At 47.6% G+C, this 17,511-nt stretch overlaps 1 protein-coding gene across 1 annotated transcript in view; it reads right to left on the bottom strand.

Annotated features, from left to right (window-relative positions):
- Nucleotides 1-17,511, bottom strand: part of ELP3 (elongator acetyltransferase complex subunit 3) — a 121,429-nt gene that overhangs the window by 62,706 nt on the left and 41,212 nt on the right. The gene's annotated exons all lie outside the window — the stretch shown is intronic.

The raw sequence follows: 17,511 nt of genomic DNA, 5'->3' as shown, positions 1-17,511 counted from the left end.
CCACGCTCTCTGAAGTTACAAACGTTTGGGAAGTGGCTTCCTATTCTTCTTGAGTGGACAATTGTCTTGCTTAGTTTGCATAATTTTGCCTAGGGGGAAGTTTCCAAGAGATTAGACTCTCTTCAGGTAGAAGAGACGTTCGTTGCTTAATAAAAGCTTTGTGGATGACTAAGCAACCCTCGTCATTTGCCTCCCATCGAAAGCAAGTGTTTTCTGAGAAACACGACAAGGAGCTGTCCAAGGTGTCATGTCAGTGGGATGGTGAATCCGCTCCAGGTTTCGGTCTGAACTCTAAAGAAGCTGTGTAGGGTGCTTTCACACCTTGGAGAGCTTCTTTAGCGTTCTGACTGAAACCTGGAGCAGATTCACAGCCCCAATGACATCGGAGCCACCAGCCTCCACTGTGTTCAACCTCCGGCTCTGGTCCAAATCCAGACCTCAGCGTTTCCCCAGATGACCCCTTCTCTTGATCATTTGATGGTTTCCTGGCTTTTCCACAGAATTTTTTCCCTCCTGGATCCCCCCTTGAGCACACCGGGCGCTGGGCTTTGATCACCGTCACCTTGGTCCGTGGCACCGTGGAAGCCACAACCTCATTAACTTTCCCTACTGCATTTATTGGCCTTTGAAATGCCAGGGATGTCGCAGCATTAATCCGCAGGCGAGGGCTGCAAAGGTTTATTACTCAGCACCCTAACTTGCCCCGTGCCTTATCAATTCATGATTCAGAATCAGTGCTTGGGAGGCATTTGTGTGTGTTTCACTATTTACGACCTGCAAGAAAAATTAAGGTGTAAGAGAAAATTGCAGACCGCTCACAGAGCAGCTAATGGCTACGATTTCTTCTTAGGCAGGGGGGCTGCACCCCACAAACCACAGGTTCTTGGGGAAGGGCACCCCCTTTCCATTGACAGCTGAACATTTGATGGCTTTCCAGCGTTTGCAGGATTTCCCCGCATTCGAAAAGGCTGAGATGTCTCTCCAAAGCACACATTTGTGTGTTCGTTTCTCTTTTTATTTAATTATTTCATCTATATCCTACCGTTTTCCCTCTTATAAAGAACACCAAGTGGCCGGCATGGTCCTCCTCCTATTTTATCCTCACAACAACCCTGAGAGGTAGGTTAGGCTGAGTGCCCATGAGAGGCCCCGAGTCACCCCGTGAGCTTCACGGCTGAGCAGGGACTAGAACCTGGGCCTCCTGAGTCCCAGTTCAGCACTCTAACCACTATACCAGCGGTCCCCAACCTTTTTGGCACCAGGGACCGGTTTTGTGGAAGACAATTTTTCCATGGACCGGGGTGGGGTGGGGTGAGGGCCTGGTTTTCGGAAGTTCCCCCCCCCCCCCGCCCCTCCACTCCAGCGCCCTGGCTTCGTTTCGGCTGGCCAGAGCGGCTTCCGTCTGGGCGTGCCATTCCGAAGCCACCCCCACCCCAGCGTCCTGGCTTCGCTTCGGCTGGGCAAGCGAGATGGCGCCCTGCGCCCAGGTACGCTGTGCTGGGGGTGGGGTGAAAGCAGCTCACCTGTTCCTAACAGGCCACGGACCGGTACTGGTCTGTGGCCCGGAGGTTGGGGACCGCTGCACTCATAGAATCATAAAACAGCAGAGTTGGAAGGGGCCTACAAGGCCATCGAGTCCAACCCCCTGCTCAAGCTACCCTAAAGCCTCTTGAAGGCCTCTAGTGTGGGAGAGCCCACAACCTCCCTAGGTCACTGATTCCATTGTCGTACTGCTCTAACAGTCAGGAAGTTTTTCCTGATGTCCAGCTGGAATCTGGCTTGCTTTAACTTTAGCCCGTTATTCTGTGTCCTGCACTCTGGGAGGATTGAGAAGAGATCCTGGCCCTCCTCTGTGTGACAACCTTTTAAGTATTTGAAGAGTGCTATCATGTCTCCCCTCATGTTGGAATTGTTTGTAACTGTGCCTTTAAAATTTCCTTTTTAAAATACTCCCACCCATCCTGCACTCCTTTTCTCATTAGGCTCACTTGCCACGGGACCTTACTTATTATAGTTCTGAGTTTATTAAAATCAGCTTTCCTAAAATCCAGAGTACGTGTATGGCTACGCTCGACTTTTGTCTCCTTCATAATCAAGAATTCAAGCATGACGTGGTCACTTTCCCCCAGAGTTCCCTTAAATGCCACTTTATCCACTAAGTCATCCCTATTGGTCAATAACAAGTCAAGGATTGCCGACCCTCTAGTTCCTTCCACCACTTTCTGTAGGAGAAAGTTATCACCCATACATGTCAGGAATTTCTTGGAAGGGCCGCTTTTGGCAGTAATGGTCTCCCAACAGATATCAGGGTAACTGAAGTCCCCCATCACTACTACATCACACCTCCTTGAAACACTGGCAATTTGTTTCTCAAAAGTTTCGTCCTCGTCTTCTCCTTGATTAGGTGGTCGGTAGTAGACTGAGGGGAAGGTTGAGGGGATGGTTTTGGTAAGCCCCCCCCCCACTCCAGCTTCCTGGCTTCGCTTCGGCTGGGTGGGTGCCCAGCCGAAGCGAAGCCAGGACGCTGGGGTGGGCAGCTTCGGAACGGCGCGCCCGGAAGTCGCTCTGCCAGAGCAGCTTCCGTCTGGGCGTTCCGTTCCGAAGCCACCCCCACCCCAGCGTCCTGGCTTCGCTTCAGCTGGGCAGGAGAGATGGCGCCCTGCGCCCAGGTACGCTGGGGTGGGGGTGGGGTGAAAGCAGCTCACCTGCGCGGCCCTGTTCCTAACAGGCCACAGACCGGTACTGGTCCATGGCCCGGGGATTGGGGCCCCCTGCACTACACTATACTGTCTCTCATTGCCAACAGTCAGAGCTTTAAACTAAAATATGCTGGTATTTGGCCTTGCCCCCTTTTGCCCCGCCCAACACTGGAACACCCTCTCCCCCCCCACCCGGAGATATTCTATGAAATAGAATCGGACTAAAGAAGAGTGACCATATGAAAAGGAGGACAGGGCTCCTGTATCTTTAACAGTAATGTAGAAAAGGAAATTTCAGCAGGTGTCAATTGTAGAGGGTGGAATTCCCGCTTCATCACAACAGTTAAAGCTGCAGAAGCCCTGCCCTCTTTTGTATCTGGCCACTCTACTATAGCTAGTGTAGCTTTAACTGTTGTGATGAAGAGGGAATTACACCAGGTTCTCCATATATACAAATGACACCTGCTGAAATTCCCTTTTCTATGCAACTGTTATTTATTTATTTATTTAATTACATTTATATACCGCCCCACAGCCGAAGCTCTCTGGACGGTTTACAACAATTAAAATGGTAAACATTAAAAGTATACAAAATTTAAAAACCATCAAAAACATAAAAAACAGTATAAAAACAACAGTATCCATTTAAAAACAACAATTCTGGGGTCCATTAAAAACAACGTTGTTAAATGCTGTTAAAAATGCCTGGGAGAAGAGAAAAGTCTTGACCTGGCGCCGAAAAGATAACAATGTTGGCGCCAGGCGAGCCTCATCGGGGAGATCATTCCACAGTCGGGGGGCCACCACTGAAAAGGCCCTCTCCCTTGTTGCCATCTTCCGAGCTTCCCTTGGAGTAGGCACTCGGAGGAGGACCTTAGATGTTGAGCACAGTGTACGGGTAGGTTCATGTCGGGAGAGGCGTTCCATCAGGTATTGTGGTCCCAAGCCATGTAAAGATACAGGAGCCCTGTCCTCCTTTTCATAGGGTCACCCTAACTAAAGGCCATAGTCCATGCGCACGTATCCTGCTTGGTGTCACTGGGAGCCCAAAAGCAAAGAGCTAAGAGCAGGAAAGGGTAGAGGAGCAAACTCCGTCGACATCAAACTAGTGCAAAACATGGCAGCCAGGCTGGTCACTGGTACATCTAGGGGGGACCATATTCACCAACTTTAAAATCTCTTCACTGGCTGCCAATCAGTTTCCGGGCGAAGTATGAAGTGTTGGTTATTACCTTTAAAGCCCTACATGGTCTAGGCTACCTGCGGCATCGCCTTCTCCCATACAATCCGCCCCGCACACTCAGGTCCTCTGGGAAGGGTTTACTCCAGTCAGTGAAAACTAGGCTGACAACCATTACCCAGGGGACCTTTTCTTCTGCTGGCCCCAGACTGTGGAATGGCCAGCTGGGAGAGATTCGCCAACTTATTGGTTTGCCCCTCCATTGGGAGATGAGAGGACGGAGCAGGGCCTTCCCACCAGCCTAAACAGTCTCCTTAATTTCTTTTTATTTCCTCCCTCTTCCCTCCTCATCAACTTTTCCTTGTGTGTCATGTCTTTTTTTAGAATGTAAGCCTGAGGGCAGGGTCTGTCTTCTTTATTGATAAATTGTAAGCCGCTCTGAGAGCCTTTTGGCTGAGGTGCGGGATAAAAATACTCTAAATAAAGAAATAAAGAAATAAATTTAACATTCTCTCTGTTCTGGAAGGCCTACCCAGTTGAATTTTAAGATGCCTTTTAATAATGAATTCGTTTTATACATCCTTAATCAATTATATGTATTTTATAGTATTTTGCATTTGTGTTGATCCAGGTGGGTAAGAAATAAATACTATTATTATTATTATTATTATTATTATTATTATTATTATCCTTATGGAACTGCCTGCCGAAGGAGATTCGTAATATTAACTCTCTCTGTGATTTTAAGGCAGCTTTGAAGACTAGCCTTTTCCGGCAGGCCTACCCAGATTAATGTAAAATCAAGGATTTTTAAAATGTGTTGATTCCTGTACTAATGTTGTTCCCCGCCTCGATCCAAAGGGAGAGGGGGGTAAGAAATAGAATCATAGAATAGCAGAGTTGGAAGGGGCCTACAAGGCCATCGAGTCCCCAGCTCAATGCAAGAATCCACCCTAAAGCATCCCTGACAGATGGTTGTCCAGCTGCCTCTAGTGTGGGAGAGCCCACCACCTCCCTAGGGAACTGGTTCCATTGTCGTACTGCTCTAACAGTCAGGAAGTTTTTCCTGATGTCCAGACGGAATCTGGCTGCCTTTAACTTGAGCCCGTTATTCCGTGTCCTGCACTCTGGGAGGATCGAGAAGAGATCCTGGCCCTCCTCTGTGTGACAACCTTTTAAGTATTTGAAGAGTGCTCTCATGTCTCCCTTCCATCTTCTCTTCTCCAGGCTAAACATGCCCAATTCTTTCAGTCTCTCTTCATGGGGCTTTGTTTCCAGACCCCTGATCATCCTGGTTGCCCTCCACTGAACACGCTCCAGCTTGTCTGCGTCCTTCTTGAATTGTGGAGCCCAGAACTGGACGCAAGACTCTAGATGAGGCCTAACCAGGGCCGAATAGAGAGGAACCAGTACCTCATGTGATTTGGAAGCTATACTTCTATTAATGCAGCCCAAAATAGCATTGGCCTTTCTTGCAGCCATATCGCACTGTTGGCTCATATTCAGCTTGCGATCTGCAACAATTCCAAGATCCTTCTCGTTTGTAGTATTGCTGAGCCAAGTATCCCCCATCTTGTAACTGTGTATTTGGTTTCTGTTTCCTAGATGTAGAACTTGGCATTTATCCCTATTAAATTTCATTCTGTTGTTTTCAGCCCAGCACTCCAGCCTATCAAGATCACATTGAAGTTTGTTTCTGTCTTCCAGGGTATTAGCTTTGTTTATTCGTTCAGTCGCTTCCGACTCTTGGTGACTTCATGGACCAGCCCACGCCAGAGCTTTCTGTTGGCCGTCGCCACCCCCAGCTTCCCCAAGGTCAAGTCTGTCACCTCCAGAATATTATCCATCCATCTTGCCCTTGGTCGGCCCCTCTTCCTTTTGCCTTCTATTAGCTATCCCACCCAATTTTGTGTCATCTGGAAATTTATTATTTGCAGATAATTATTATTAATAATAATAATTAATAATAATTTATTATTATTATTATTACTACTACTACTACTACTACTTGACACACTTTTGGACAGAGATAAATATCTGAATGTTTCCAAGCCATAGAGGGCTTCCAAGAATTTTGACAGTAGCCAGCGAAACAACGGCGCAGGCTACTGATAAATCCATAGAGTAAACCGCCCAGAGAGCTTCGGCTATTGGGGGGTATAGAAATGCAATAAATAAATGAATAAATAAATAGTGCTCTGCACACACCCCGTGACCGTAGGCCCCAAATCGAAAACGAAATGCAAGCTCTGAGTTGGAGAGAAACAGAGCCAAAAAAAAAAAAATTATTAAGTGGCTGTTGCCAAGATACCTATTAATCGAAAGGAGGAGGAGGAGGTTGGTGTGTGTGTTGGGGGGGGGGGGGAGTAGCAGCCATTAAGTTGTCCTTAGTTTAACTGACTGCAATTTCTTTGCAATTGAAAGCGATTAGTTCGGGCGCTTAGGGAGAGCTGAACAGAGCGCGAGAAAGCGTTGACTGAAGGCCTGAACATCAAACACCTCCCGCCCCGTCTTTGCTGATGTGCCTGCTGGGAACGACACAATGCGGGGGGGGGGGTGAGGGGCCCCCCCTCTTGTCACAAAGTCACTTCAGCCTGCCCAAACTGGCAGGCTTTTAAGTGACGGGGTGCTCAGCACCCATTTAAAAAGCCGCAAGAGCGTAGCCAATACCTTTCCTGCCACCCTCTCGTTTGGGGCTTGGGCTTTTTAACCTGCAGCCGAAGGAATGAAAAGGGTGAGGAATGCAGGCCTATTTTTGAGCCCTTCCAGCTGAATGCATGCACACACCTTCCTATCACAGACAAGCTGGAGCGTGTTCAGAGGAGGGCAACCAGGACGATCAGGGGTCTGGAAACAAAGCCCTATGAGGAGAGACTGAAAGAACTGGGCATGTTTAGCCTGGAGAAGAGAAGATTGAGGGGAGACATCATAGCCCTCTTCAAATACTTAAAAGGTTGTCACACAGAGGAGGGCCAGGATCTCTTCTCGATCCTCCCAGAGTGCAGGACACGGAATCATGGGCTCAAGTTAAAGGAAGCCAGATTCCAGCTGGACATTAGGAAAAACTTCCTGACTGTTAGAGCAGGACGACAATGGAATCAGTTACCTAGGGAGGTTGTGGGCTCTCCCACACTAGAGGCCTTCAAGAGGCAGCTGGACAACCATCTGTCAGGGATGCTTTGGGGTGGATTCCTGCATTGAGCAGGGGGTTGGACTCGATGGCCTTGTAGGCCCCTTCCAACTCTGCGATTCTATGATTCTATGATCTCTCCCTCCTTCCAAACCGAAACAGCCCCTTCTGGCATTAGGCTCAGTGAGTTCGATTTATTCATTTTATTAAAAGTGTGGGTTTTTTAAAATTCCTCCTCTAAGCCAAAAAAAGTCTCCTGGAGAGGCTTGAAAACCATCAGTTGAACAGGACGGTCACAGCCCTGGAAAGACGCGACACGCAAGAAAAGAGGGATGGGAACGGAAGAGGAAAAAAAGTTGTCTTTCAGCAAGGCGTTTGGAACAACCCGGCTTTTGCTCTCATCTGCCTCTGCTACAGCCTGCTGGAAGGTTCCCTGCACCCACCTGCCGCCTCTCAGATCACTGTTCCCAACGTCCCGTCCCCAGCCCCAAAACCCCTCTCGTCTCCCTCGGTCTCCATGGACCCAGGCTCACTCTGCACCTCATTCATTAGCTCCCCCTTTCCAGCCTCACAGCCAGCCGGTGTGGTGTAGTGGCTAAAGTGTTGGACTGGGAGTCGGGAGATCCGCGTTCGAGTCCCCACACGGCCATGGAAACCCACTGGGTGACTTTGGGCCAGTCACAGACTCTCAGCCCAGCCCTACCTCACAGAGTTGTTGTTGTGAGGATAAAATGGAGAGGAGGAGAAAGATTATGTATGCCGCCTTAGGTTCCTTGGAGGAAAAAAAGACGAGATAAAAATGCAATAATAATTAATAAAAAAGGGCGAATAAACGAGGACATGGCAGGTGTTAGGAATGCTGATTATGCATGGAGTGTGGACAGCGGACTGAGAGACATATTTTCTCTCTCTCAAAATACCCTATTTCTTCGATTCTAAGACGCACTTTTCCCCCCATATAAACATTGCTAAAAATGGGGTGTGTCTTAGAATCGCAGGTGTGTCTTAGGGTTTTTTTTTTTCTGTTGGTGGTACTGAAATTAGTGTGCGTCCTACAATCGATGGCATCTTACAATCGAAGAAATATGGTACTAGAAACAAATGGGGTCATCCCATGAAGCCGATGGGTGGGAGATTCACGACAGACAAAAGAAAGGACTTCTTCACATAGCGCAGAGTTAAAGTGTGGAACTCACTACCACAAGATGCAGTGACGGCCACCCATTTGGATGGCTTTCAAAGGGGGCTGGATAAATTCCTGGAGGAGAAGGCTCTCAATGGCTACTAGCCCTGATGGTTATTTGCTACCTCCAGTATCCGAGGCAATAAGCCTGTGTGCACCGGTTGCTGGGGCACATGGGTGGGAGGGTGCTGTTGCACCATGTCCTGCCTTGTGGGTCCCTGGCTGATGGTTGGTTGGCCACTGTGTAAACAGAGTGGCAGATTATAGAATCATAGAATAGCAGAGTTGGAAGGGGCCTACAAGGCCATCGAGTCCAACCCCTTGCTCAATGCAGGAATGCACCCTAAAGCATCCCTGACAGAGGGTTGTCCAGCTGCCTCTTGAAGGCCTCTAGTGTGGGAGAGCCCACAACCTCCCTAGGTCACTGGTTCCATTGTCGTACTGCTCTAACAGTCAGGAAGCTTTTCCTGATGTCCAGCTGGAATCTGGCTTCCTGTAACTTGAGCCCGTTATTCCGTGTCCTGCACTCTGGGAGGATCGAGAAGAGATCCTGGCCCTCCTCTGTGTGACAACCTTTTAAGCATTTAAGCATTTATCTCATGTCTCCCCTCAATCTTCTCTTCTCCAGGCTAAACAGGCCCAGTTCTTTCAGTCTCTCTTCATAGGGCTTTGTTTCCAGAGCCCTGATCATCCTGGTTGCCCTCCTCTGAACACGCTCCAACTTGTCTGCGTCCTTCTTGAATTGTGGAGCCCAGAACTGGACGCAATACTCTAGATGAGGCCTAACCGCTAGCTCCTTCATTACTCTAGGATGCAGTTCATCGGGCCCTGGAGATCTGAACTCATTCAAGGAAATGAGGTGTTCTTTGACCATTTGTTTATCAATCTCAAACTGCACTCCTGCCCCCTCAACTTCTGCTTCACTTTTTCCAGGGGGGTCATAGACCCGCTTTTGGGAGAAGACTGAGGCAAAGTTAGATGGACCCTCGGTCTGATCCAGCGTCAGGGCACTTCTAATGTTCTTCTGTCCTCCTACATGCAACCTCTAGCATGGCTCTTAACTCAGGAGATTCAGCAACCTCAAGGCCAGGAGCCGAGTGCGCGTTTGTGTTCCAACAGTACAACCAAAGCTGCCACACCGGAGCCCCGCACAATTCACATCCCCGTGCCAGAACATCTGGGAAACGTACGCCGACTGGCCCAAACTCGAGAAACAAACCCCGCCAGCCTGCAAGCGCCTCAAATCCGGCAGGGGAGTTTATAAAATGATCAGATTAATAGCTGGCATAAATCAACCGCTCGGTAGAATTAATGAGGTTTTAAACAGAGCCGGCACCTCAGGACTGCATTAGGCCATAAAAGGCTCACTTGTGCTGTTGTCAAAGCGCAAGAAAAATGAGGCGAACAGGGGTGGGGGCGGGAAGGGGAGAGGGATGGACCATGAATCACACACGTCCTGTCAGAATAGAATTGAGATGAGAGCTAAAACTTGGAAATACGCACATGGGATCTCCCCCCCCCCCCTTTTGCTGCTACTTTCTGGGAGACTAAATAGAAATTGGCCTTTTGCTTCTGCTCAGCCTCATTCTAATAGTCCGAAAATACAAGACGAGACAGAAGAGGCTGGCGGCACTGATGCCGGTGGGGCGGTGAATCCGCCCCGGGTTTCAATCAGAACTAGTCGGAACTCTAAAGTGTCGAGGAAATCAAGCTGGGTGGTTCTTTTTCCTATGCCCGCAGGTGTAAGAAAATGGCTCTAGAATCAAAGAATAGCAGAGTTGGAAGGGGCCTACAAGGCCATCGAGTCCAACCCCCTGCTCAATGCAGGAATCCACCCTAAAGCATCCCTGACAGAGGGCTGTCCAGCTGCCTCTTGAAGGCCTGTAGTGTGGGAGAGCTCATGACCTCCCTAGGAAACTGATTCCATTGTCGTACTGCTCTAACAGTCAGGAAGTTTTTCCTGATGTCCAGCTGGAATCTGGCTTCCTTTAACTTGAGCCTGTTATTCCATGTCCTGCACTCTGGGAGGATCGAGAAGAGATCCTGGCCCTCCTCTGTGTGACAACCTTTTAAGTATTTGAAGAGTGCTATCATGTCTCCCCTCAATCTTCTCTTCTCCAGGCTAAACATGCCCAGTTCTCTCAGTCTCTCTTCATAGGGCTTTGTTTCCAGACCCCTGATCATCCTGGTTGCCCTCCTCTGAACACGCTCCAGCTTGTCTGCGTCCTTCTTGAATTGCGGAGCCCAGAACTGGACGCAATACTCTAGATGAGGCCTAACCTGGGCTGAATAGAGGCTCTATAAATCCTTGGCTCTATAAATCATAAGATTCATAGCTTCCTGCGTAACTAATACATATATTAAGACTGCAACTACTTTCACAATTGGTGGCCGATGCTGAAATCATGTCACAAGACGGTGTCTCAACACAGGCAGCTAGAGGGGGTGGGGTAAGATGTTTTCAAGGCAAGCTAACCGCAAGAGGAAACAGATGGAGATTTAGTTGCTGTAACTATTGCAATACCCATCTATGTATTGTTTTTCTAGTCAGAGACGTACTTGCGCTCTGTACATGCCTAAATGCCTTGCTTCTCATTGGTTATTGTATTGCAGAACTGTATTATGATTGGTGGGAAAGTTCTGCCGTTGTATCTAAGGAGAACTGACCCTATAAATACGTTAGCCTTTCTTGAAATTATTGGGCAGTTCCTCAGGTCTTCTGAGACTGTCACCTTGCAGCGCTGCTTGTAATAAACCTTCTAAAGAGAGAGAAATTGTGTCTTGAGAGTCTGTGACCACCACTCAGTGAACCACGGGGACCCACCCTTTTGTGTCCCACCACAAAAGGAGCTGACCAGGGTGACTGGTTGTGACTAAAAGCCGGAGCGGATTCACCGCCCCTCTGATATCAGAGCCACTAGCCGCCACTGATTCCCGGGTCGGCTTCACACATTACACTAGCAACGGATCCGGGGGGTGATACCACATGTCCACTCAAACAGGAACAGTCAAGAGCAACAGCCTGGTTCTCTGATGAGTGTTTTACCTGTTCAAAACAGGTGTTTTCAAAATACATGTTTGCCAAATTCAGACTTTCCATCTTCAGGTGCACACTTTGAAAAAAAAAAACCAGTCAAAAAGCCTGTATTCCAAACCCAGTGATGAGACCAACCTTGGGCACCGATCAAAACTGAACGGAATGGAACTGGAAGGTTCAAGGGGATTATCATATAGAAGATTGGTACAAAGAAATATGGGATATTGCTATTAACGATAAATTATCATGTAACATGAGAGTCAGAAGAGGAACCGAGTCCAACCCCCTGCTCAATGCAGGAATCCACCCTAAAGCATACCTGACAGATGGTTGTCCAGCTTCCTCTTGAATGCCTCTAGTGTGGGAGAGCCCACAACCTCCCTAGGTAACTGATTCCATTGTCGTACTGCTCTAACAGGCAGGAAGTTTTTCCAGCTGGACATCAGGAAAAACTTCCTGACTGTTGGAGCAGTACGACAATGGAATCAGTTACCTAGGGAGGTTGTGGGCTCTCCCACCCGAGAGGCCTTCAAGAGGCAGCTGGACAACCCTCTGTCAGAGATGCTTTAGGGTGGATTCCTGCATTGAGCAGGGGGTTGGACTCGATGGCCTTGTGGGCCCCTTCCAACTCTGCTATTCTATGATTCTATGATAAAAACGAACCGTTTTGAAGTAATATGGAAACAGTTTTTAGACTTTGTATTATTAAAGGGGAGAGGGAAAACATCTCCAGAGGAATTAATGAGATTTTGGAAATCAGAATAAGATCCAGGGATTGGGGGAGCATGTTAATGTTAATCAAGGATTATATTAAATGGAATTAAGTTGAAATATATGTTTATTAATTTGTTTAGTATGTATTATTATGTATTATGTATTATGGGGTAGTGCTTTATACTGTAGTGCTTGTATTGTTTGGAAGTTTAGAAAAATAAGAAATTATATATAAATAAAAAACTGAACGGAATACCCGGAATTTGGCTGGATTTGAAATCTGAAATCTGTTCTTACCTCTCCAACGATGCAGAAAAGACCAAGTAAAGTTGACAACATCTGGGACCGTTTAGTTTGGGGGGGGGGGGGGGAAGGGCGAATGACGGGAGCCATGATAAAGATGTAGCAAAATGATGCCTGGTGTGAAGGAAGCGGAAAGGGAGACATTTTTCTTCCTCTCCCATCATACCAGAACCCAATGGGATCATCAATGGGATCATCAACTCTCTTCCCATTAGGACACGAATGATTGTACTCACTGGCTAACGCAACGCGTTCCAGTGTGCAAAGCCCTGCATCATTTTGGATTGAGAGTGACGCTGTAGCTTGCCTCTATTGTTTACTAATACGGTGCCACCTTCCTAGGGAGATCCATGTAGACTCCATCCCATGATCGGTCTGGAGGCTGCTGAAAAACACTCTTTTGTTTCCAAAAGCGCTCAGGAATAATGGGCAGCGAACAGCTGGTTTCTTATGGTCTCCTCTAAGTGCCACCGCTGCTATTGCCTGTGGCTTAATTTGTCGTGTTCGTTGATGTTTTATATTTGCAAGCCACTACTGTATATACATGAACAGCAGCACAGAGATAAAAATCATAGAAAATGAACAGCTCTTAATTGCAATCAGTGCAAGAGGGCTGGCATTCCTGTTCCATCCCAGCATGGCGCACCCATCGCTTTGTTTATTTATTTATTGCATTTCTATACCGCCCAATAGCTGGAGCTCTCTGGGCGGCTTACAAAATTAAGACAATTCAAAACAAAACAACAGGATAAAACCATAATATAAAATACAATATAAAAGTACAACCAAGTGGACATCAGGAAAAACTTCCTGACTGTTAGAGCAGTACGACAATGGAACCAGTGACCTAGGGAGGTTGTGGGCTCTCCCACACTAGAGGCCTTCAAGAGGCAGCTGGACAACCATCTGTCAGGGATGCTTTAGGGTGGATTCCTGCATTGAGCAGGGGGTTGGACTCGATGGCCTTGTAGGCCCCTTCCAACTCTGCTATTCTATGATTCTATGATAAAAACAGCAGCAATGCCAAAAATACAAATTTAAAATACAAATTTAAAACAGCCAAGTTAAAATTAATTTATAGACTGTTGAAATACAGGGAGAATAAAAAGGTCTTCACCTGGCGTCTAAAAGCATATAATGTAGGTGCCAAGCGAACCTCCTTAGGGAGCTCATTCCACAGCCGGGATGCCACAGCAGAGAAGGCCCTGCTCCTGGTAGCCACCTGCCTCACTTCCTTTGGCAGGGACTCGCGGAGAAGGACCCCTGAGGATGACCTTAGGATCTGGGCAGGTACATATGGGAGGAGGCGTTCCTTCAGATCGCCTGGCCCCAAGCCGTTTAGGGCTTTGAATGTTAATACCAGCACTTTAGCCTTGGAAAGAAGTCCACAGAGGTAACCAACCCACTTGGCCATGCAAGCCTGTGTTAGTCACTGGTGTCACACAGATGGTTCAAAAGAACGACCCAGCTTGCTTCCTGTTTGCACAATCTTTATTGCCTGATCGCCAGGATGCAACTTTTTACTCGCCATAGGTGACCCTTTGCCTATCAGCTAGGAGGGAGACAACTAACGTGAACCTTGCATGCTAAAAAGCAGCGGGATGGCAACTGGGCTTCAACACAGAAGTTCTGTAAACATCTCGGAAGCTGATTCAAGTGTGTCAACTTAAAGAGCAGCTGGTCCAACAGATGCTGTGACTTGCTTAGTCTGATTTTCTCTGTTGGTGGGACCGAGATGAGTTTGTGCCTCTGACATCATCAGCACATTTGCAGAGCATAATTCTTCCTTCCTCGGTTCCTCCTTGGGATTTTGGCCATTTGCTCTAATCGTTCCGCCGCAAGCAGGCACAAAATAACATATTTTAAAAATATTTTCATTTACAAAAAAAATGTATGTTATAGCAAGCTTCCAATTAGCTAAAGAAAAGTATGAATCACGGCATTAGGTTCATTTTGAATTCAAAATGAGTACGTGAAAGCAGCCTACGTTAATTGTATGTTAAAACAAAATCAAGGACCCTCTATGTCCAATGCAAATGAAGGAGATTTAGGAAATTGCTGGACTTATCAGCATAACTTTTTCCCATGTAAATTGTTGGGAAATCATCGTGAAGGCTAGAATTGTTAGGAATGCACAAGAACAAGAATTGCAGGAGGAAAATACTTCAGCTAAAGCAGAGGTAGGCAATTTGTGGCCTAAGAATCATAGAATAGTAGAGTTGGAAGGGGCCTCTAAGGCCATCGAGTCCAACCCCCTGCTCAATGCAGGAATCCACCTTAAAGGAATACCTGACAGTTGGCCGGCCAGCTGCCTCTTGAAGGCCTCTAATGTGAGCCCACAACCTCCCTAGATCATGGGTTCCATGGTCGTACTGCTCTAACAGTCAGGAAGTTTTTCCTGATGTCCAGACGGAATCTGGCTTCCTTTAACTTGAGCCCATTATTCCGTGTCCTGCACTCTGGGATGATCGAGAAGAGATCCTGGCCCTCCTCTGTGTGACAACCGTTCAAGTCTTTGAAGAGTGTTATCATGTCTCCCCTCGGTCTTCTCTTCTCCAGGCTAAACATGCCCAGTTCTTTCAGTCTCTCCTTGTAGGGCTGTTCCCAGACCCCTGATCATCCTGGTTGCCCTCCTCTGAACACGCTCCAGCTTGTCTGCGTCCTTCTTGAAGCATGGTGCCCAGAACTGGACGCAATACTGAAGAGGAGTCCTAACCAGCACCGAATAGGGGGAACCAGTACCTCACGCAATTTGGAAGCTATATTTCTATTAATGCAGTCCAAAATAGCATTTGCTTCTTTTGCAGCTACATCACACTATTGGCTCATATTCAGCTTGTGATCTACAACAATTCCAAGATCCTTCTCGTTTGTTGTATTGCTGAGCCAAGTATCCCCCATCTTGTAACTGTGCATTTGGTTTCTATTTCCCAAATGTAGAACTTGGCATTTATCCCTATTAAATTTCATCCTGTTGTTTTCAGCCCAGCACTCCAGCCTATCAAGATCACTTTGAAGTTTGTTTCTGTCTTCCAGGGTATTAGCCATTCCACCCAGTTTTGTGTCATCTGCAAATTGGATCAGCGTTCCCTGCACCTCCTCGTCCAAATCATTCATAAAAATGTTGAAGAGCACTGGGCCCAGGACTGAGCCCTGCGGCACCCCACTCGTTGCCTCTCCCCAGTTTGAGAAGGTTCCATTGATAAGTACTCCTTGAGTCCGGTTCTGTAGCCAACTGTGGATCCACTTAATAGTTGTTTCAGCCTACAACTTTCATTATCCCTCACCACTAGCCTTGTTCGCTCAGGCTGATGGGGCTGTAGGCCAAAACAGCTGGATGGCCACGAGTTGCCCACCCCTGTGCTGAAGGCAGCCCTGCTTCATCAAACTTTTAGACTCCTCTGAGGGCACCGAACATGCAGATGGAAATGACCCAGTAGACAAGCATTAGATGCTTGGACTTGCAGAAATATTTTGAAGTCTCTCCCCAAATACCCACAGGAGAAAAAGATGGGCTGCCTTATGAAGAAGTCACTGGTGAAACCGCGAACAGTAAAGGGAAGGATTTTAAGGCGAGATCCACATTACGGACTTGGGACCACCTCTCTTCTCCTCTCCGGAGACGGTTGCGCTAAACAAAACCAGCGACGTCATCATCTTTCAACTTTAGCACGTCTTTTGTGTCCCTCCAAAAGCAGGGAGTACTCAAGGGGCCGGCCAACGGCTGCCTGAAAAACCAAGGCTGAGAAGACAAGACAGAGGCCAAGACACCCACTTTGAGAGAGAGAGAGAGAGAGAGAGAGAGAGAGAGAGAGAGAGAGAGAGAGAACTTGGAACGTGACAGGGAAGAAGAGCTTTGATTCCACTCAGAGCAACTGCGAAGGAGGCAGCTTTCCCGATGTCACATCCTCCGAGAGGCACGTAAAGTAGGGGAAAAGCACAGGCATGGCCATTGATCTCCTTGACAATTCGAGAGAAATTATCGAGGTGCTCTATCTTTAGATTCTCATTATCTCCGAGAGATATGATAAAGTAAATGAAGCCTTACACCAGGCAGGGGGCATTCAAGCAACCTGTTCTATTATTAGAAGATTTACGATCTGCCGAAATCACGACCAGCCACACTCTTGGAAGCAGCAGGAGGGCTCTGCCCGGTTCCTGCTCAAAGGGCCTCCGGTCTCTTTCCTGTGGGCCTCCGGGTCCAGTGTGTGCGTGGTGAGTTAGAGCATCCAGGCCGGGCCGGCTGGATGGCGGAGGCTCCACGGTACCGCTAAGGGAAGGAGTTTTAATTCGAGTGGCGTAAAGCCGAGTCGGAGTGAGCAACAAAGGGGTTGAGTCACAGAGTTAAATGTTTGTTATGTTTTAGTCTAGGTTTGGGTACAAGTGGGCAAGGGACCATGCCGGAGTTACGGCTGGTGGGTGGTAAAGTGGGGAGAGAGTGTGAATTTAATTGGCTTGACTGTGTAAAGGGGGAGGGGGAGGTATTAGTCCCTGCTGTCCGAAGTGTGTCATTCCTTTGTCCATGTTCTTCCCCCAAACCTCTTACGTGTTTACCTTAATGTGTGGACCCATACGGGAGTGTGTAGTGTGAAGAATAAAAGTGTTTGGTCCCTATCTCTGGAGTGCGGTGTTGTTTTCTTGAGAACCTAGACTCTAAAGGGTTAACAAGCGGCAGTGAAGGGGTGTGCGTCTGGGCTGGCTGAGTCAGACCCCCACATCTCTGGCCGGGGAATCGCCGAGTAAAGCCGAGCGATTCCATCACACATATGACCACAGATTCCTACAATTCTATCGGAGAAGAGACACACACACACACACCAAATACACACACACCCCGAACAAGCCAATCAAATCAATTCATCGTGCACGCAGCTCCCATCAACCATTTTTAAGACCTCTGATCTGACCTTTTTTGAGCAGCCGTAGCAAATAAAGCTACTTGATTGGTTGCATTAAAGATCCATATCTGTGAATAGCTTACACATTTGCTCAGCGAAAGGTCGCTCAGGCGTTGCTCCCAACGAAGACGCAAGAAATGTTTTTTCTTGGGACTGGCGTACAATTCCCAGAAAAATATATAATGGATAATATTCTCTATTTGTGGGCTGCCACATACACGAAGACGCTGAACTACAGGAACGTTTGCCGCCAGAAAAAACGTGGAGGGAGCGTGCTGAACCTCTTCCTAAAACTAGCTTGTTCAAGATGGATTGTCCTATTAGCCTCAGTCCCATCTAATAAGCCCTTCAGTAAGATTTTTATTGT

This window comes from Elgaria multicarinata, chromosome 4 (genome assembly GCF_023053635.1).
Source record: "Elgaria multicarinata webbii isolate HBS135686 ecotype San Diego chromosome 4, rElgMul1.1.pri, whole genome shotgun sequence".
Lineage (NCBI taxonomy): Eukaryota > Metazoa > Chordata > Lepidosauria > Squamata > Anguidae > Elgaria > Elgaria multicarinata.
This window is presented reverse-complemented; position numbering and strand designations above follow the sequence as displayed.